At 41.6% G+C, this 22,457-nt stretch overlaps 1 protein-coding gene and 1 long non-coding RNA gene across 2 annotated transcripts in view; both read right to left on the reverse strand.

Annotated features, from left to right (window-relative positions):
* LOC117526792 lies at window positions 1-22,456 on the reverse strand. The gene is made up of 4 exons (XR_004565351.1): window positions 22,446-22,456; window positions 21,697-21,701; window positions 6,464-6,469; window positions 1-132 (listed from the first exon to the last, which is right to left on the reverse strand). It is a non-coding gene; the product is annotated as an uncharacterized LOC117526792 (long non-coding RNA).
* The window catches only part of mtnr1aa (melatonin receptor 1A a), a 111,874-nt gene that overhangs the window by 4,018 nt on the left and 85,399 nt on the right, over window positions 1-22,457 (reverse strand). The gene's annotated exons all lie outside the window — the stretch shown is intronic.

The raw sequence follows: 22,457 nt of genomic DNA on the forward strand, positions 1-22,457 counted from the left end.
TTCTCATGCACCTGTTTTCATTTTTATTAATCACACCTTGTTATTTAAGCCTTGCATGTTTCTCTGTTCTTTGCCAGTTCGTTTGACCTTGTCTGCATTCCAGCCTTGTTTTGCTTCTGACCTTTTGCTCAACTATGTACAAAGCAAGGTCTTACACGGTTGAGCAAAAGGTCAAGATGGCCTGAGACCATGCAGTTTGAATATCTTGGCTAAGAATGCAGACAGGGAGCATGAGTGGTATTCAAACCCAGGTCTATATATTAGTAGGCCATCTCCTTGTCCACTGGGCTACCTGCTCTTTGAGGGAGCGTGCAATTGGTATGCTGACAGCAGGAATGTCAACCAGAGCTGTTGCTTGTGTATTGAATGTTCATTTCTCTACCATAAGCCGTCTCCAAAGGCGTTTCAGAGAATTTGGCAGTACATCCAACCAGCCTCACAACCGCAGACCACGTGTAACCACACCAGCCCAGGACCTCCACATCCAGCATGTTCACCTCCAAGATCGTCTGAGACCAGCCACTCGGACAGCTGCTGAAACAATCAGTTTGCATAACCAAAGAATTTCTGCACAAACTGTCAAAGACCCAAGTCATACCAAGTCATCTCAAAATCTTATCTACCCCAAAAGCATGCACAATGGTGAGTGTTAAGGAAAACTCATTCCGTTTTGTTTTTTATTGTTGTTGTTTTTTTTTTTTTTTTGAAGAAACCTCCAGCAGACCAGGCTCAGTTGGGCAACCATCTCCTGTAGTCATTCCAACAACACAAGCAAATAGTCTTGTCAGAACATGCAGTGACAAATGTACCTAAGCAACCACAGTCTAGTGTTCCCAATAAAAATGGCTGAAAAGGTAAACTGGAGGTAACGACTAGAGTCCCAGTAAAGTAGACCACATTAGCCAGTACTGATGCCAGATCACTCACTACCCACGGCTCACCCTAAGCAGGATGCAGTGCACCGTATGAATTCTGACTACATTGTGGTAATCGATACAGTAGACTTTGTTGTCATTGGCCTGCATCAGAGAACTGCCTCACGAGTGAGACACCAAGAGAGTGTACCAATAAGAACACCAGCAATAGTGCCAGTGAGCATGCCAAAGGGTGCCAGAGAGAGCCCGTGCCACAGTGTGCCAAATCGGCAAATGGGCACAAAACCATACAACAGAGGAAAGAGCAGTGGGCGGGTTTATTCTTTGAGATTTGGAATGTTTGTCTTCTCGAAAAATATAACATGTATTTCTAACTGTATTTAATTCACTTAAAATCAACCTTTAATTTGGGCCTGTTGCTCTCAATCGATATTCATTTATGAACCTCCAAAATTAAGAATCAATGTACGTAAGAGATGAAAAAAAAGGACTGTTCCAAAGACAGTATTTGAATGGTGATGGAGAGAAAGAAGCAAAGAGACCCTCCGTCAAATGTGGTGTGGTTGGATGTGTAAAATTTGTTTTACTTTAGAAAAAAGAAAGGCAATAACAAATCAATGGTTGTAATTCAAGCATTATGATTTGTAATAAATGCAAAAAAGACACAAAAACACCCACAAAGTGCTTTTAGTGATTTATTGTTGTCTCATTATGTACACAGCAGGAAAAGAGCCTCAATGCTGAAGCAAATTTAGCTGAAAATTCTGTTTTTTGCAGTTGTGTGAGTGTGCACGCAAATGTGCACATGTATTGATAGTTTCCCATCAAGGAGCTTAAATTTGCATACAATTGCGGCCTTTTGATGTTAGTTAACAATAAATGGGAGGGAGTCCCTGCCAGGATAAATAATGTATATTTCTAATTACTGCTAAGGATGTGACACAGTGTGTGTCAGAACAACACAGTCTGCAGCACAGGCAGTAATCAAGAGCAAACAAGTCCATTATGTGTCCCCAGGTTGCAATTCCCCACCTGGGAATTACACTCTGTTTGTTGGACGACACAACACGAGTGGAAGCAGACGACACAACACGAGTGGAAGCAGAAAACGAGACATAAGAGCAATTCTCTCATTACGCTCTGAGGCAACACTCGTGTGCACGCCCTCACGCTGCCTTGGGTCTCCAGTCTTCTTCATTTACACAGAAGTCTGATTTTTTATTTTTTATTTTTTTGGGGCAATAGTTTCTGCTGAGTGATCAGTCATGATCATGTCAGATCCACACACTCCTTAAAACTGTCAAAACTCAAATCTCCAAGCCCATATACTCAGGTTAGGTGTGGAAGCAAGTACTGGTGCAACATGATGTGCATCCACAGCACTACAACAGTGCCCCAGGTCCAAGCAATCACCCATGCAGAACACGATTCATTTTTTGATCCAGAAATGTCCTTTTAATTTTGGTACGTTTGCCATATGATTTCCTGTAGCCACTCTGTCATTACAGCGTGCTGTCTGTTTAATGACACAGAAGGAACAGAACAAATTCCAGTTTTTGCACTATACAATAGTGTTCAGAATAATAGTAGTGCTATGTGACTAAAAAGATTAATCCAGGTTTTGAGTATATTTCTTATTGTTACATGGGAAACAAGGTACCAGTAGATTCAGTAGATTCTCACAAATCCAACAAGACCAAGCATTCATGATATGTACACTCTTAAGGCTATGAAATTGGGCTATTAGTAAAAAACAAAAGTAGAAAAGGGGGTGTTCACAATAATAGTAGTGTGGCATTCAGTCAGTGAGTTCCTCAATTTTGTGGAACAAACAGGTGTGAATCAGGTGTCCCCTATTTAAGGATGAAGCCAGCACCTGTTGAACATCCTTTTCTCTTTGAAAGCCTGAGGAAAATGGGACGTTCAAGACATTGTTCAGAACAGCGTAGTTTGATTAAAAAGTTGATTGAAGAGTGGAAAACATAAGCAGGTGCAAAAAATTATAGGCTGTTCATCTACAATGATCTCCAATGCTTTAAAATGGACAAAAAAAAAACAGAGACATGTGGAAGAAAATGGAAAACGACCATCCAAATGGATAGAAGAATAACCAGAATGGCAAAGGCTCACCCACTGATCAGCTCCAGGATGATCAAAGACAGTCTGGAGTTACCTGTAAGTGCTGTGACAGTTAGAAGATGCCTGTGTGAAGCTAATTTATTTGCAAGAATCCCCCGCAAAGTCCCTCTGTTAAATAAAAGACATGTGCAGAAGAGGTTACAATTTGCCAAAGAACACATCAATGGGCCTAAAGAGAAATGGAGGAATATTTTGTGGACTGATGAGAGTAAAATTGTTCTTTTTGGGTCCAGGGCCTGAGACAGTTTGTGAGACGACCCCCAAACTCTGAATTCAGCCACAGTTCACAGTGAAGCCTATATATCGCATACCAGGTATCATGGATCAGTTTGGATATGTCAAAATACTTGAAGAGGTCATGTTGCCTTATGCTGAAGAGGACATGCCCTTGAAATGGGTGTTTCAACAAGACAATGACCCCAAGCACACTAATAAACAAGCAAAATCTCGGTTCCAAACCAACAAAATTAATGCCTCACAGATGTGAAGAAATCATGAAAAACTGTGGTTATACAACTAAATACTAGTTTAGTGATTCACAGGATTGCTAAAGAAGCAGTTTGAACATAATAGTTTTGAGTTTGTAGTGTCAACAGCAGATGCTACTATTATTGTGAACACCCCCTTTTCTACTTTTTTTTATTAATAGCCCAATTTCATAGCCTTAAGAGTGTGCATATCATGAATACACTGTCTTGTTGGATTTGTGAGAATCTACAGAATCTACTGGTACCTTGTTTCCCATGTAACAATAAGAAATATACTCAAAACCTGGATTATTTTTTTTAGTCACATAGCACTACTATTATTCTAAACACTACTGTATATGACACACAACAGAACAAGAAGCATGTAGTGACAAGTTCTGTCTCCATCTGAACACAGTTTTTAAATTTCAAAGTCCAGAAAACAAATAAAACATTTATGTGACTGAGCACTGATTTGCGCCACTGAAGAAAATCGCACAGCCAGTGTGCATGCACCTCATGCATTGTGATGAGGTGCACATAAATGTTTAACCTTTGTTAGGGCCCCTTCACACATAACACGATTGAAGCCGACTAGCGCACGAAGGACGTATTGTATACCCTTCGTGAAAAGTCGGAGCTGCCTCTAATGCCCCGTACACCTGTCACTACAACTATTCGCGCACACCAGAGGCCAAAAGACAGACAGTGCCCTGTGAGAGCCCATTCAATTCCTCTCGCGACAAGTGTCAGCCAAATTCCAGATGACACACGTGAACATCTAACACTGCTCACTGGACACTTAGAAAATGTGTGGCCATTCGCGCTGTTAACACAAAAACAAAAACACTTCTGAGCTGGATGTGAAATTTGTCTGAGTGCCCCCACAAGTGTGGCGTTGCAAAAAGCAACATACATGTGGCTTGCGTATGTATCGACATGTGTTGCCCCCCCACCGAAACACATGTGGCGTGCGCGGGGGGGGGGGGGAACTTGCATAAAATGCTGATATGTATGTACAGACATGATCACAGAGAACCCAGACAGCCACATCTAAGCGCACACAGCACAGGGAGCCGCCTGTCAGCTGATTACAGCACACTGACAGCTGGAAATGGCAGCTCAGTGCACACGACATGTCACATTAAAAGCACAGAGACCATCAACAGGACAGGTATATAAATAATTACGACAATACCTACATACAAAATTACATAAATAACTAAAATGAATGACCACATAATACAGAAACAGAGTGACATGTTGGGGGGGGCGTGGTTGGCTACCAACAGCAGCTGCTGTTGAGATCTCTACTTCTGGTCGTCCCAGCTGGGGAACACATACCGTGTTTTCTCCTTGTTGATTTTAAGCATTTCTTACCCCTGTTATAAGCCAGTTTCCATCTGTTAATCACAGCTTTTGTAAATTGCAGGTTCATTTTTTTTATTTAACCAGGGTTAATTAACTGCAGGGTTCTGTATTGGGTCCCTTTTTATTTATTATTTATGTCAACCCAGTGATTTTCACAAATTATACACCAATATCTCATCTATCAGTGTCCAATGATTGTATTAATTATTTATATATCCGGACATAAGACATAATGAGAATGCACTGCTTCATTCATGTCATTAAGTGACTGTACGTGACCATGGGTCCTCTACAGAGGAACAGACAGTTCATACTTGTATTGTCCGCTCGATAAGAGGGATTCAATAAAATGTGGTGGTTTTTTTTTATGGTGTTTGGTTTTTATTTTGGTTTCTCCACAACAGAGGCACACTGTTGTGCAACACGTTCCAGCTGCTCGCTCTGTGCATGCATGAAACAGTTTCTAGTTTGTCATGCATGCCTGTCCGACCATGCATCCCTCACGACAGCAAGTGGAATGTTTCGTGGTTCCCCATTTCGTGTTTGGTTCGTGAATTTTCTTCTGGTTTCTGCGTCTTTCGTGTTACGTGTGAAGGGGCCCTTAGTGTCAATCACATTTAGTCAATCACTTATGTGAGCCGGTTTTGTGGTAACAACACCCCCACCCCCACCCCCGCCCCCCAGGGGTTTTCGAACATAAAATCAGTGAATGAGAGCCACACAAGAATGTATTGGAAATAAATTCATTATTCACATTACAAATACTTTGCAAATTGTGAAGTCATCACATAATGAGAAAAAAGAAATACTTCAGAAAGAGCAAGGAAAGATTGCTTCGATAATCTAAGACAAGTGTGTTTGTGTGCATGCATGCATGTGTGTGTGTGTGTGTGTGTATTCCTCTTCTGTCCAAATGGTACCTTGGAATTGAACCAAAGTTGACACACATAGTTTGACATACGGGGAGTGACATAGGCCATTGAGCCCTTTCGTAGTAGTAGTAGTAGTAGCTGTTGTTAAGGGAGAGACACTTTTGTGCTGCATCATCATCATCAGCAAGTGTGCTAAAAGGTTTGTGTCATACTTTTTTATTCCCTACTTTTTCCTTTGAACTTTTTACCTCTTCATTTTTGCAAGTAACAGTAGTGTAGTAGTAGCAGTAGTAATAATAATAATAGCAGCTGTCTCTTTTTGAGGCAGCTTTAGACATGCCCTTATAGTTCTCTGGAATCTGGGATAGGTGGGAGGCATTTTCATTTCAGTCTCTGACTCAAACCCACTCTAGGGTGGATAATCTGCTCATTGCTTTATGATTTAATCACAGCCCTCAATCATAATTGAATCGAACGATGCTCAAACATTCCCACCCCAAGGTATTATAGGTAGTACTAAAATGGTGCATGTGGATGGAGAAAAAGGGATAGCTTGTTACACTTTATAAGAGATGCCGTTATCGCAATAATTAGCAGGACTTACACATACTCTGCCATGACTACTGGCCCAGCAACGGCATTCTGTCACTCAGTGGAATTGCTGTCATTTCACTACAGTGTTTTGTTGACATTCTAATAAGAGCTTAACTTTTGCACAAGCTTGAAATGGAAGCCCAACTTGTATCTCAGTATGTACATGCTGTACATTATCAAGAAGTGTATTCAGGGGCCAAATACCAACCGTGTCTTCCTGCAGTCACATTTGATAAGCTTTTTTGACTGCATGTCAGATATTAACTGTGTACATCATAGCTCACTACACTTAAGACAGAAGAAAACTGGCTGAAGTGACCATTTAATTTCTGCAAAGACGTCCTCATTTATTAGACAAAATCTCACCTCCTGGCAGACCTGTCAGTGTCAGCCGACTATTAAACACACACTACTGATCACGTGTGTTCTGTTATCTCCCTCACAACATACCAACCATTCTACTGCCAGGGATCAGATTTGGCTATTAATTAAGTTTGGCTCTTTTGTATCAGTCATTCAGCTGCCCTCTGTAGGGATTTGAATGCACCTGCTGGTATCATCAGGCTACGGCTGTTACAGAGCTTTAGTGTGTGCTTGTGTTATTTTACTGTCCTTGAGGACATGGTTGATTTGAGGTTGGAAATTTTTACTGACTGTGAAGGTTTTGTTTCTTTTGAAAGTGACTTCTTTACTCAGCCTCTCTTTTTGCAGGGGTTTGAAGGTTTTCCGGTAAGATGGTATATTTATAAAAGGCCCGTTTGTGCGCATGCTTATCTTCAGATTACATAGTGTGAAGCAAACGAAAGCCTATGACACCCCCTGGATGAAACACCAGTTTGAAGCAGATTACTTACTGAGCCAAGCTCTGTACCCATTCATAATTGCATGTACTGGGATAATGCAGATCAACTGTCTTGTACAAAGACACAGTTGGCGTGACTGGAAATTGAGTCCAGGTCTACATATTGGTAGACACCATATTTAGCATGCCTCAGTAACACTGCATGAGTTGAGGAATGGATTGTTGACTTTGACAATGCAATTTTCTGATAGTTCTGGGACAGTTTTGTCCAAGGACAGACAGGTAGCATGACCAGTAATTACAGTGGTATGTAAAGGTTTGGGCACCCTTGATGACTTCCATGATTTTCCTTTATAAATCATTGGTGGTTTGTAGCAGCAATTTCAGTTAATTATATCATGTAGCAGACGAACACACTGATATTTGAGAAGTGAAATAAAATTTGTAGTATTTACAGAAAGTGTGCAATAATTATTTAAACAAAATTAGGCAGGTGCGTAAATTTGGGCACCCTTTTCATTTTATTGATTTGAATACATTTAGCACTATTTATTGGAGCACAATATTGGTTTGGTAAGCTCACTGACCCTTGACCTCTGTACACAGGTGAATCTAATCATGAGAAAGGGTATTTAAGGTGGCAATTTGCAAATGTTTCTCCTCTTTGCATCTCTTCTAATGAGTAGCAACAGGGGAGCCTCTAAACAACTCTCAAATGACCTGAAAACACAGATTGTTCAACATTATGGTTTAGGGGAAGGATACAAAAAGCTATCTCAGAGATTTCAGCTGTCAGTTTCCACTGTGAGGAACATAGTGAGGAAATGGAAACCCACAGGCACAGTACTAGTTAAGGCTCCAAGTGGCAGGCCAAGAAAAATCTCAGATAAACTGAAGGGAAGGATGGTGAGAACAGTCATAGTCAACCCACAGAGCTGCTCCAAAGATCTACAACATGATCTTGCTGCAGATAGTGTCTCTCTGCATCGTTCAACTATACAGCACACATTGTACAAGGAAATGCTGTATGGGAGAGTAATGCCGAGGAAGCCTTTCCTGCGTACATGCCATAAATAGAGTTGCTTGAGGTACGCTAAAGCACATTTGGACAAGCCAGCTACAATTTGGAATAAGGTGCTGTGGACTGATTAAAATAAAATTGAGTTATTTGGACATAACAAGGGGCGGTATGCATGGCTGAAAAAGAACACAGCATTCCAAGAAAAACACTTGCTACCTACAGTAAAATTTGGAGGTGGTTCCATCATGCTGTGGGGCTGTGTGGCCAGTGCAGGTACTGGGAATCTTGTTCAAGTTGAGGGTCACATGGATTCCAGTCAACATCGGCAGATTCTTGAGAACAATGTTCAAGAATCAGTGACAAAGTTAGAGTTGCGCCGGGGCTGGATCTTTCAACAAGACAACGACCCTAAACACTGCTCAAAATCTACTAAGGCATTCATGCAGAGGAACAAGTATGACATTCTGGAATGGCCATCTCAGTCCCAAGCCCTGAATATTATTGAAAATCTGTGGTGTGATTTTAAGCGGGCTGTCCGTGCTTGGAAACCTACAAACCTGAGATGTTTTGTAAAGAAGAATGGTCCAAAATACCTTCAACCAGAATCCAGACTCTCATTGGAAGCTATAAGAAGCGTTTACAGGCTATTATTTCTGCAAAAGGAGGATGGAGTAAATATTGATGTATTTTTTCCTGTTGGGGTGCCCAAATTTATGCACCTGCCTAATTTTGTTTAAATAATTATTGTACACTTTCTGTACATCCTATAAACTTTATTTCACTTCTCAAATATCACTGCTTGTCTGCTATATGATATATTTAACTGAAATTGCTGATCCAAACGACCAATAATTTATAAATTACCAAAGTTCTACGGCATTGCTTGGGGGGGGGGGGGGGGGGGGGGGGTACTAAAATGGTAGCTGGGTGCATTTAGTAATGCAGATTGTTCCTGGAGAAGTACACTTTGTGTTATGGCTTCTTGAACAAAGGCTCAAACAGAGACTCCAGTACAGAGACCAACACGTAGTAACTAGTTCCAACGGCAAAATTAGTGTGATAAAAATTAAGGGTCAGTGACCCAAGCTGTAAGTCACCTGAGAAAAATTTCCAATGCAAGAGCAGAAATATGCAAATACACTGGGTACAGACTATGATTTATTGCTTTTGAGTCATGATTCTTTAAAAAGTTGTTTGTTTCATTGCCAAGAAAGAAGAGGGAGAAAAAAAAAAACTTCCTGTAGATTTCACGGCATGTACAATTAACTGATTTGGTCACATTTGTGTGTTATCTGACCAATAAAGAGCCAGGGTACCATCCACCTTAAACAGAGATTTGCATCACTTGACCAATTGTACAGTTAAGGAGTGAACCCACCTACCACAATCGGCAATATGAACGTAATTACTGCACTCTTCTCCGCACAAAATATCCCCGATGTTTCAGGGCAGTGGGTTTGTCTTCTCGACACACCTCCTGCATTGTTGGCATGTAACAGCTAATAGAAATAATAAAATAAAATAAAAACCTTTTTATAAAAATTGGCACGACGTGCTTGTCTGTTGGATTGTGACAGATCATGTGATGTACACCCAGTTGGGACACAGTTGCATGATGCATTGACCAATTTCAATGTCAATACCATTTGTCTTGCTAATAGCCAATCCGGTTCAACTTCCACTACTGTTTAAGGTGGTGCGATGTAGCTTAATTTTATTGGACGTTCTCATAAAATGAATACTCAGAGAGCAGAGATCTTCTATGCTGTAGAATGTGACTCGTGATACCTGGTTTTTCCTCCCTATGGGATTTGTGCAGATGACTAAAAACCCAGTGTTTGGGGCACTGCAGTGCCATCTGTTGTGAGTGTTGCCAAATTGTGTCATCTTCATGGTGCATTTTTAAAAACAATTCTGACACACTGTGACCCAGTTATAACACACTATGAGACAAATGTGTTGGGATGAATCGTGGACCAACTGTCGAGATGCGTCTCATAGCATGTCATAGGAGGGTTCTCTATGTTCTGTTCAAATAAATATGGAAAGGACAGTTATCCTGCTTGTTGGTGCAACAGCTGCAGATTGCATGAATGCGTGCACTATTTTGAGGTTGTGCAAGTGATACGATGACATGGGCGGCATGAAAGACTGATCACAGTTAATTATCCCTCAACAATGCAGCCATACCTGCCTCAAGCCCCTACGACATTACCTCTGTATCTGACCACTGCACAAACCAGACAGTGCAGCAGATTGGCAAAATAGTTGTACATTTTGTGATAAAAGCATGAAATTTGGCACACATATTCTAAATTGTTTATTTTTAAAAGTGGAGGCATCCTGGAGCTGACCTTTAATGATCTACAGAGACGAATGAAGAATTACACAGGGGTCAAAATTGTTAAATGTTCCAATCATATTGAAAGGTATACCATATTATTTGTCTGATCATAAATATTCCAAAAAGGTATAGTTTGAATTATCTATGACTGAATATTATAGAGTTATGGAGATCAATTTCAGTTTCTACAGGGGTCAGAAGTTAAAGTCGCACCAATTTTGGTTAAAAAAAAAGTGATGCAAGTTATTGGTTGTGCTAATAGGATTAATTGAATAGTTTTGACTGTGCTGAATGCTTGGTCTCTAAAGTAAGGGTCAAGCAAGGTTGATGTCCATTGGAATCTATGACATGTGACCCGTACCACAATAAATAAACATGACAGATGATGCAAAGTATTCCTTTTTAAAATCTTATTAACTTTACTCATAGATAAACCAAACTATGCCTTTTTAGAATCTTTGTGATCAGACGATGTATATTTTTCCAATGCAATTGGAGTATTTATTAATTTTCATTTTAAAAAATGGCTGCTATAGGTGATGTTGAAAATTCTTGATGGCCCAATATCCAGTTTTATTTGGAATACCCATATATGTGTGTACCAGATTCTGTGCTTTTATCACAAAATGCACACTTGTGATGGAAAGTTTACCTAAACTGCACCACTAAGAGGATGCCACGAAAGGCTAAATCGGTTTTCAGGAAGCCTCTTTTGAAACCAATCCAGTGAGGACACCACCACTGTGGATATGGAAACTGACAATGCAATAGTTTCTCAGAAAATTTGGATTTGCAATGACCTGTAGCAAATTATATAATGTTCATAAAAGTCACATGAAGTTGGAAGTGTTGCTCAGGATATACGAGGTCTGTGATAAAAGTAACGGATCTTATTATTTTTTTCAAAAACCATATGGATTTGAATCACATGTGATTACATCAGACATGCTTGAACCCTCGTGGGCATGCAAGAGTTTTTTCACGCCTGTCGGTTATGTCATTCGCCTGTGGGCAGTCTTTGAGTGAGGAGTGGCCCACCCTCTCGTCGTTTTTTCATTGTTTAGGAATGGCTCAGAGACTGCTGCTTTGTTTGATAAAAAATTTTTCAAAAACTGTAAGGCACAACTGAGTGGACACCATTCGAAAAATTCAGCTGGTTTTCGGTAAAAATTTTAACGGCTGATGAGAGATTTTGGTCTGGTAGTGTCGCCGTAAGGATGGCGCACGGCGCCTGACGGCGATCTGCGCTTCGAGGCGGCAGCGTCTCGCCGTTTCAAGTTGAAAACTTCCACATTTCAGGCTCTGTTGACCTAGTAAGTCGTCAGAGAACAGAGAACTTTCAGAAGAAGTCGGCATGAGGAGTTTATTCGGACATTCCATTGTTAATGGACATTTTGTAATGAAAGAACGTGCGGGCAGAGTCGCATGTCGGGCCGGACCCGACCGCAGGGGGTCGCGACAGGAAAAACACCTCCGTTGGAAACCTTATCGGGCAAGTTGGAACATGCCCAAGCTGTTAAACAATTTCTCAGTTACTCACTTGTTGAAAGCCATCAAAAGCCGCCTGAATTTTACAAATGGTTTTCAACACGGAGGTGTTTTTCCTGTCGCGGCGCACACAGATTCGCCGAGTCATCACGGAAACAACTCGGCGAATTTACGCGCACGTCTTTCATTACAAAATGTCCTTAAACAGTGGAATGTCCGCATAAAGTCCTCATGCCGGCCTGTTCTGAATCTTCTCTGTTCTCTCACGACGTCCTGGGTGAATTAAGCCTTAAATTAGGATGTTTTCAGGTCGAAACAGGCCGACGACGGCGCCTGGAAGGGCTGCGCGACGTCCCGCTCCGTGGGAAGTCCTTACACCGACAGAAACACCCCATAATCTCTCATCAGCCGTTAAACTTTTCACTGAAAGCCAGCTTAATTTCTCAAATAGTGTCCACTCGGATATTCCTCACAGGTCCAGAAAAAATGTTGATAAAGCAACACGCGCCGTCCGCAGCGGCTATTCAGACAAAGAGATTCCGACGGGCGGGGTGGAGCACTCCTCACTCAAGGCCTGCCCACAGGCGAATGACGTCACCGACACGCGTGAAAAAACTCACGCATGCGCACGAGGGTTCAAGCTTGTCTGACGTAAAAACATATGAATCAAATCCATTTATTTTTTGAAAAAAATAAAAAGGACCGCTTTTTTTCATCACAGACCTCGTAGTTATCCAACACCAATGATAAACAAATTCAAAGGGCTTTGTAGGGGCAGCAATCCAATATCCCTCTCCTCAAGCTCCTGAAATTCCAGCAGCCTTCCAGCAGAGGTGAGAAGTTTCATCAGCGGCTTTGAGAACAAGACAAAAAACAGGAAACCGTAAAGACAGAGAAAATCGACAACATCCATAACAGCTTCCAGTGTCCAAGCACGTGTTGAAACAAGGTGCAAACAGCTAATTTTATAACGAGCACTTTCTCCCCCTCCCTTAGCTACACAGGAGTGTACGTAACAACATTTTAAAGTCAAGCCGCTCTGTATTATCAGCTCTGACCTTGGCAAGGTCATGTTTGGAAAGGCCTCCAGGCAGCTGGCTCTTTTGGCTGCTGGATTCTGACCCGCTCTCTGTCACTGTGACTTGTCCTGTGACAGACACGTCACTCAGAGTTCCTGTATTGCTCAGGGAAAGATGTGGTCCAATCCCACACGTTCCACCGGTTTCTGTTAAGATTTAAGAATAAATGAAGCCCAGGAGCAGTTTTGTCTGTAGCTCATGATTAAATTTGATACAGATGGGCAGGCTATAAACACATTCCGTGCCTCCAGACTGTCTTCAGCTACATTCACTTTTTTTTCTGACCAGGCTGCTGCAATATCTTCTGAAAACGGACTTAAGACTTTAGCATCAAGTCGCACAAATGGCAGTGATGACTTGGGTGGCAACGTCAATGACCAACACACACACACACACACACACACACACACACACACACACACACACACACACACACACACACACACACACACCAATGTTAGCAGGCTGCCATGCAAGGCACTCAACTGCACATGAGGAATGACTTGGGAATTAAGAACCCTAACCCACAGTCCTTATCCCTTGTCCACATGGAAATAGAACTTTCACTCCACAAACTTTTTCTGTGTTGTTATCTAAAGCCGTTCTGTAAATACGGCACCATTTTGAGAAGTATCTGTGTACACCCGAAGCTCTATGTGGCGCTATAACACTCCCACAAAAACATTGAGAAGACGACGTGAAGCAAGTACATAAAGCTCGTGTGCTGTACACAAACACAGAAGAAGACCAAGAAGATGGCAAACACAAGAACACAAGCGAATTGTGGATCAATGACGAAGTGGAACATGTGGTACGAGTCAAAGCATGCAGTATATGTTGTTGACCATGACTGTTTGCTACTCACTGCAGCAGAAGATTTTGCTGTAGAAGCCCAATAAGTTCAGTACCTTCTATAGTACAAACACAAGTCTGTAGTCCGCCATTATTGTTATTGTTACGTGACGTCTTGTGGCCGGGGTTAAAGTTGAGGTTAGAGGTGGTGCTATCACTAGGGAGGGGTGTTATTTCAAAGAATTTGGAAATCTACAAATGTTTGCATGGAATATGGAAATATACACAGAATAAACCATAGCAGGATAGGTTTTTCAGTCATTTGGTTCCAAAAACCCATATAGACGGAGCCAGTGAAGATATCGGGTTCAAAAATCACCAAAAATATCGACAAAAATGTCATATCTTGAGAACCGCTGCACCTAGAGACTTGAAATTTGTCTCCAAATGTTGCTTGACCCCAAATTTATATTCAACTTCTATAGTAACAATAAGCCTATCTGGTGTTTTTTTAAGAGTAATTGACAAAAAAAAACTAATTTCAGTACATATGTTCAGATCAATTGTAACAAACAAAATATCAGGAATATCAGTTGAGTATAATCATCACATGTAAAGAATGACATGGCCACAATGAACTAATTATAAGCAACAGAGTGGTTTTCTACATCAACAGCACATATACAACACACACGTTACTTGAAATTTTCAAACGTTCCGTCCATATGGGTTTTTGGAACCAAATGACCCAAAAAATATACTGTTATGGTTACTGTTATGGTCCATGTATATTTCCATATTCCATGCAAAAATGTATAGATTTCAAACATTTTTGAAATAACGCCCCTCCCTACTATAACATTGTTTCATAAAGTTGCGTATTGGTTGTACAATTTATCCACTCTGGGGCCAGTATTCAAAAAGTAGCATTTTCAAACTCTGAAAATGTTGGTTCCATGTAAATGAAACACAGCACTCCCTGTGGACAGGCCCTTTGTGATTTTCCTGTCGGACAGGAATTGAACAGAGAATACTTTGGTCCAAAACCCACTTCTCTAACTTGTAGACCAGAGGTGGGCAATGAGGTTTCTTGAAGGGTCAAGAAGGTGCAGCTTTTTCTTGTAACCGATCATCGCAGCAGGTTTTACTGACAAGTTCCTCCCTTCAATTTAATATCTTGATCATCTGTGAAATCACCTGCTGAGGAGATCAGGAGTAAACTAAACCTCCACATCACCTCCACATGGCCTGATCTTAGACAAAAGACACTGCCACAGCTGCAAGGACAAACTGAATGTTGATTCACTTTCAGCAGATGAATTAAGACAACCTGTTTTGTCCCAAGCAAGCAATAGATTTATGTAATTTTAGGTTCTATAGGCAATCCCACAACACATCTGGGACGTTTCCAAAAGTAAAAACTGTCCTCAAGCCAGATATTCAAGATGGTTGCAAAAATATGCCCAACCCCCACCCATGAATAATTCAGTGATTAAACATTAAATTTTCAAAACATATTCCATGACAAGAAAGTTCTACATCACAACAAATGTGTGCCTAAATCATTTTATCCAGGAATTTTGAACTGTGTCCAAAATACCCGCTAATTGACCATCTTCCCATCGCAATCCCCCCAAAATGTGTAAAAGCAATAAAGAGTAGAATTAATAATTTTGGTGGTCATTTTGATATCTACTTTGAGCACATTCAGACTTTGTTTTGAGGTCATCTCAGTAACCTCAAGAAGTTGGTTTGATTTAGTTTAGGGTGTGAAGGGGGGGGGGGGGGGGGTGTTGGGATCCTGGCTCCCCTATTGACTAAAAACACCTTTGAGTGAGCAAATTATTGTCTAGCCACTAACTCATCAACACTGCAACTTACCACTTCTACATTGTCACCTAGAATCTGCGGTCGACCAACGACTCGGTATTAAGACCACAACAGTTCATCTACCATCAATGTGAAAGCAGCATTACTGCTGCATATAAAAAGGCCTTAAAGGACTGAAACAGGCATTCTTGCAGAGGGTCAGAAGAAGGACACAGACTTTGAACATCTGGTCAAAAGACAGACAGAAGGTATAGATGGCCACCTCAGTGATGACTTAACTTGAAAAATCTGTGTTAATATTTTGTCTGATTGCAAAGAGACCACTCACAGAAGATCTAGAAAATGTAATGCCAAAGTGTTTCCAAAGAGATTTAAGATCTGGTTTTACTGGGATGTTAAGGCACTGTACCTTTTTGTTGTGAAGCCATTAGAGCTTTGGTATTGAGCTCAGCATTCATTCTGGAAGACTTAACTTTATGCCTCTTCTACAGCAACTACTTCCATCCACAAACTTTGCCTCTTGTCTCCCCCTTAATTTTTATAAATCAGTTGGGTAAAAACATACTCTGTAACTCACATTTGGCTGACATCATTGAACAAATTGATTGTGTCCACCTCCCATCGGAGCCAGTCGTGACTCACTGTGGTCGATACTTACCACTTTCATCTCCTGTGCCGTCTTCAGTTTGACAGTACTAATGTGGCTCTCCCATCCTCCACCTCCCCGACAGCACGACGCCACCATCACTGGCTACACCACGGGTTGTTTGTGACCAATTATACAGTTATTCTCCTTCAATGGGCATTCAGGCCCAAATCCCTTCTCAGGCAACATTTGATGTTTCATTAATCAGCAAGACACTGAATTTATTAACTGGTTGAACTGACTGTATAGACATCGTGTGGGAACACAAACCGCCTATTGCATTTGGTTACATTCATCTCTCCGGGTGCCTTACAAGCCTCCTGCGTCTCTGCACACCTACAGCGTCAGACTGCCACCTTCATGCTTCAGAGCTGGGATGTTCTGAGAGCGATGCTCAGTCTGCTCATTTTCCACAGCAGTGCTTCTCTTTGCCATCACAGTCGTCATTGTGTCAGACTAATGTTTTGCTCTCATGTGCTGTCGTTTCTGCAGCAGCTTTCTTCAGCACTCCAACACAAAGCCCAGTCTAATGCTTTCTGACTGCTGTCTTTCAAAATCTTCAGGGCAATTGGTTTTTGAGTCAGACAGCAGACAGCTCTTTTTCCAAGGACAACTTTTGCCAAGTTGTGCACTGATTAAGGATCTGGAGAATGTCCTTACACAATGGTGGTAATTCATAAATACTAGATGAAAACACTTTGCTGTGTTTTACTCAACTGCAAGAGCCCTCCAGTTTTTTTAATTAATTAGAAGAAGTAGTACAAAGTCCTGTGTGGGCCCTGAGGCCCATCAGGCCAGTGCTCATCCTCAGATATTGTAGAGTGAAGTAGATTAGATTAGAGTTTCCAGCTCCCCCTGGATGGGGCACCAGTCCATCACAGGTTACTTCCCCAGCCAAGGCCGGTGTCCATTTACAGTTGGGTGGACTGAGACAATGCTGATGAAGCATATGCATGTAATTCAACTCCAGACTAAGTTTAACTCTCATCTCTCAGAGCCACCTGCTCTGCATGATTTCCGAAGATGATTAATTAATTAGGCTCCTCTATACTTGTTGGTACACATTATTTTTTTTACAGAGATTTTTTAGCCTTTATTCAAAAGATGAAAAGTACATAGAAAAGAAGTAAGCCTATAATGCAACACTGCAGCACCACGCCTGCCAGTCTATAGTGTAAGTACTATGCAAGTGCTAAAGCCCATCGTGCCAGTGCAGTGCTTATCCCTGGAGCCTGCAGATGAGAGTCAGCTCGCCCCTGGAAGTGATGCCAGTTGACCATACGCTACTCCCCACCCCAATCGAGTACTCATTTACAGCTTGGTAGATTTAGATTAGGACAATGCAGACGAAATGTCTTGTCCAAGGACACAGATGCAGCCTGGAGCACACACTTTGATTCAAACCCCAGGCTACTATGTTTACAATGACTGCAGCCCCCCACCACCCCCCAAACTGCTGATCAAACACAGTAAAATCACCAGTGTTAAATTAACACTGACAGTGAACATATGATCCCACTCTGAGCAGAGTAGAACCATATGTACACTGACAGTGTTAATTTAACACTGTCAGTGTTGGTTTTACACTGGTGATTTTACTGTGAACATGTGATAGCATATAGCAAAGTTCTTGCATAATCCGGTTGTTAAGCGCTGACGTAACGCATCACGTGATAAATCTGTTTCCGGGTCCAAAGACCTCCAAGTTTACAATTAAATAGTAGAGAAGCTTGAATCTTCAACTGGACTGGGTTGCTTGACGCGAGGATGTTTCGCTTCAAATCGCAGAAGCTTCCTCAGCTAAAATTCTTGCTCTGGTAGTCCGACTTCTGTCTTGACTCTTGTAGAGAAGAATAGCCAACAAAAGCTGGAGTTTTTTAAACCTAACCAGACCCCTCCTACCGAGAGGCCGACTGCTATAGGCTAGTGACTAAACAATAGCTCTAATTAGCACCTATTGTGCTCTAGTTCGCACCCTCCTAATGACAGGGCAACTGTCCATCCTAATGATGGGACGGAAGCCTCGCCTGATGGCTCCCTTGACGACTCTCCTGATGACGTGAATGACTCATTACCATGAACACAAGACTGAAACTGCTTTGACCTGAGTACCACATTGTAAACAGGGGACAAAGCGTGTCTCAGACCCCTCCCCAGTTAAGGCTGGGTTTCAACTGTTTCACATAGAATGCTTCCTTGACTCCTCTCTCAAACCATTTCTTCTCTTGCATTCTATGTGAAAGCTCCATGTCAAGCAATGGCGTGCATGACAGTTTTAAAGTTCTCCATCACTGGATTATGTTATGACCGGCTCAAAGCCATAACAAAAATGGAGACCATGCCAGAGTAACGTGCATAAAATAAGAATTTATTTAACAATAAACAAAGATGAGGTGTGAATGTCAGCATCAGTGGTGAAGGCAGATGTTTGGATGTATTGTACATGTATGTATGCGAAGTTGTGTGATAGGTGAAATTAAAAAGCAAACTCAAAGGTGCATGTTGAAGACCCAGAGCCCGGCAGCAGCAGAAGAACAGGCGGCGCTTATAGTGCGTCCTCCGGAAATGAGCACCCTGCAGACAAAGAAGAGGGCAAAACAAACAACCAAATGCCCAGTCCACAAGGCCCAGGGCCGTAACAGTTATGCTTTATTATGGATTAATTTGACCCTCCACAAGCTTTTCTTTCCACAATCATCACCTCCAATTCAAAGGTAAACTGTACAAGTTCATCTTTTTCCAACTTTATGTTGTAAAGTTGCAGACTTTTCTGCCAGATGTATGTGATCCCGAAATGTTTTGCACACTGCAAAAACTATTAAAATATGTTGGGAGACGAAGGAGTGAAAACAGAAGAGTGTCAAATCACAGCTTTTTGCTGTGTCTGATTTAGCAGGTGCACATCAGGCTGTGAGTGCGAGTCTGAACACTGTGTGAAAAAATAAACAGCTGGGCCTTTAATCACAGAAATGACTCCGGTCCCACATGCAAGGGGACTTTAATGGAAATACATTGCGATTGGACGGGACATTTTATCTGATGTGATTAAAAAAATCTGTTGTACAAAATCTGATTTATACGGTGTTTATTACATGGAAAACAATACAAAAACATTGGGACTTTTTTGTCTGGTGACTGTGAATATCCGGTTTATACGATGACGGTTTAGGTAAGTTTTACTGTACATGGGACTGAACAATAAATTTACCTCGCAAAGGTTTGACGAAGTCGGCTTCCATTCCACACAGCTGACTTTATTTTCCCAAATTTTTCTTCTGTTCGGATCTGAAGTGAATCTGTACATCTTGAAGTCCTTGCTGTGTCTATTTGTGCATCCAAACACACAACGCAGCATTTTCAGTGAATAAATAACTAAAATAGCTGGATTTACATGCAGACAGATTAACCGTGAATGTGGCACCAAAATGACACCACGAGTCACGTGACTTTTTTTTTTTTTTTTTTTTTTGATCGTTATGTTGCTACTCTCTCACTTAAGGAACTCTAATCCCCACCACCACCACCACCACCCACCTCCATCTGAAGCTGGATCCAGTAATACACTCATTGATGACAATTGATAGGGTCACTGATAGCATCCACAGACTTTAGTATGGCCATGTATTCTATCACCAACCATGGTTAGCCTTTTTAATTTGGCTCGTCACGCAGCACTGCACCATGTCAACATGACAATGTCCAGTATAGATGCTTTCATGTTCCTCATTTGTTACACAACTTTTTGAATGCCTCAAAGGAAATTCCTCGTTTCTGGATCCAGTAGAAGTAACCTAGCTGCTACTGTCTATCAGATGTTTACACACATTGTGAAGGAGATGGAATAAGCCATTTGGTCCTCATCCCTGGAAGAGAAGCCATTGAAAGTACTGAAGGTGGTGCCTCTGGAAGATGGCAACTGATTGATGGGGACCAAAACAGAACCAAAGGTAGCTCATGTGTGCGTGCACCTGGAATATCTTTACTCTCAACAAGAACAGCCATCTTCCACTGTCCATCTGCACTCAAGAAAAAAAAAAAAAAGAAATATTGCCAAGCAGTTCAAGAAACCATTATCCTAATGAAATTCTGGCTTCCAGAAATACTCAACTCACAGTGATGTCTCTTAGAATAGATGACTATGGACCAAGTGAGTCAGCCAGAAGGAAAAGAAAGAAAGAAAGAAAGAAAGAAAGAAAGAAAGAAAGAAAGAAAGAAAGAAAGAAAGAAAGAAAGAAAGAAAGAAAGAAAGAAAAGGTATTTTGATGTAGCATGCAAGGTAGGTCACTGCAAAGGTCAGCAAGCTCTGGGTCCTGATCCAGATTCTAGAATATGTACTATTGGGGCAATTATTGACATCTTGGCGTCTGTCTCTGTAAAGTACCAAACACTAAAATGAAAACGAAAGGCATCAGCACTCTGTCTGCTAAAGTTAACAGTCAGCACTGATAGATGCATCTTGATTTGTGGAGCTGAAATCCACAGCAGGGAAGAGAAGCAGTAGAAGATAGTCTGTAATCTCAGATTGCTGTTGCCACCAACCCTTTACATAATATGTCACACTGACAGTCACTATGATCCTACTGTTATCAAGACTCCTCCTTAAGGACCCGTCACCGAGCTGAGGTCACCTTCATGGCACACATTCCTGCAGTATGAGCACAAAATACTCATCTGGTGAAAGCCTGCATTGTTTTTTAACATTGAAGTTGGGGTTGGATTCATTTTGGCCTTTTTTTGATGTGGTACTGTGACAAAAACTAACAGCATAAAGAAACACCAACCTATATTCTCTACATGTTTGCATCCACAGTTCAAAGGATTAGTCGTGTGTGTGAAATCAAAGCTCAACAAGGACTTTGTCTTCAAAGCGGGTGATGAAACAAAAATGGCATGAAGAGTGTGGACCGAGTGAGGAAACATCCCGAGGCCTTGTACAACAATCGACATGCATGTGCTGAAGCTAGTCTGATAAGCTTACCTTTTTTTCCCACTATACTAATAAGTAGGCACCTCATACCCCAAGGTCAAGAGTCAAGTCAGACTGCACACCCAGTGGAATAGTGAGGTGACAGTGGAGTCTTTAATTCATCACTGTGGGCAGAATGCACCATCCATCCTGCTTATGAACCTGCTTATTCCAGCTGAGGGTTCCTCACAGAGGAGACAATGGTCAGAAGCAAAGCTGGGACCTTCACACCGAGAGGCAACAATGCTAACCACGAAGCCACTGTGCTGCTCCAGAATATACTACAGGAGATTTAAGTTTCTAGGCATGTACACCCTAAAGTGCAGTGAGGGACTAGATAAGTGAGCCAGTCCATCTCCTGTACTTTGTGAACATGGTGACTCAAATCACCAAATTCAAAGAATGATGACAAAACCTTTCATATTTGGTGCACTTTGACATACCAGATTGATACATGAATAAACAAACAAACAAAGCTGTGTTCCTTGGTCACCATAGATGTGTCTGCCACCTGCTGGATGGTTACTGGATGCTGGATTGATTGATTTATTAGTTGCAACTGTGTTCATCAGTTAAAGACAAAAAGACCACTTCTGTGTGACCCACACAAACTCCAAGGGGTTTCAGTTTAATATGATTGGAACAAGTCAACATGAAGGTCATAGCAGGCCTATAACAACAACAGGCTTGTGTCTGAAGTTGCAGTTGCTTATTTGCTAATCGTCACCTCCAGGTTGCTTAACTAGCCAATTACTAACACTGGGCTTTTTAGGGTCGTTTAATTCAATTTTATTTAAATTGCACCAAATCACAACAAAGCTGTCTCAAGGCACTTCACACAGGTAAGATGTGTCGATAGCATGGCCCAAGCAGAGGGTCACCCCTTTGAGTCTGGTCTACTTGAGGTTTCTTCCTCAAATCATCAGAGGGAGTATTTCCTTACCACTGTCACCTGTGGGCTTGCTCTAGGGCAAGGGTGGCCAAGTTTGGTCCTCGAGAGCCACCTTCCTGACACTCTTAAGACTCGTTAGCAGACTTTTAATGAGCCTTTCATTGGATTCAGGTGTGTTGGAGCAGGGAGACAACTAAGAGTGTCAGGAAGGTGGCTCTCGAGGACCAAACTTGGCCACCCCTGCTCTAGGGGTTGGTAAGGTTAAACCTTACTGTGTGA

Source organism: Thalassophryne amazonica, chromosome 15 (assembly GCF_902500255.1).
Source record: "Thalassophryne amazonica chromosome 15, fThaAma1.1, whole genome shotgun sequence".
Classification (NCBI taxonomy): domain Eukaryota; kingdom Metazoa; phylum Chordata; class Actinopteri; order Batrachoidiformes; family Batrachoididae; genus Thalassophryne; species Thalassophryne amazonica.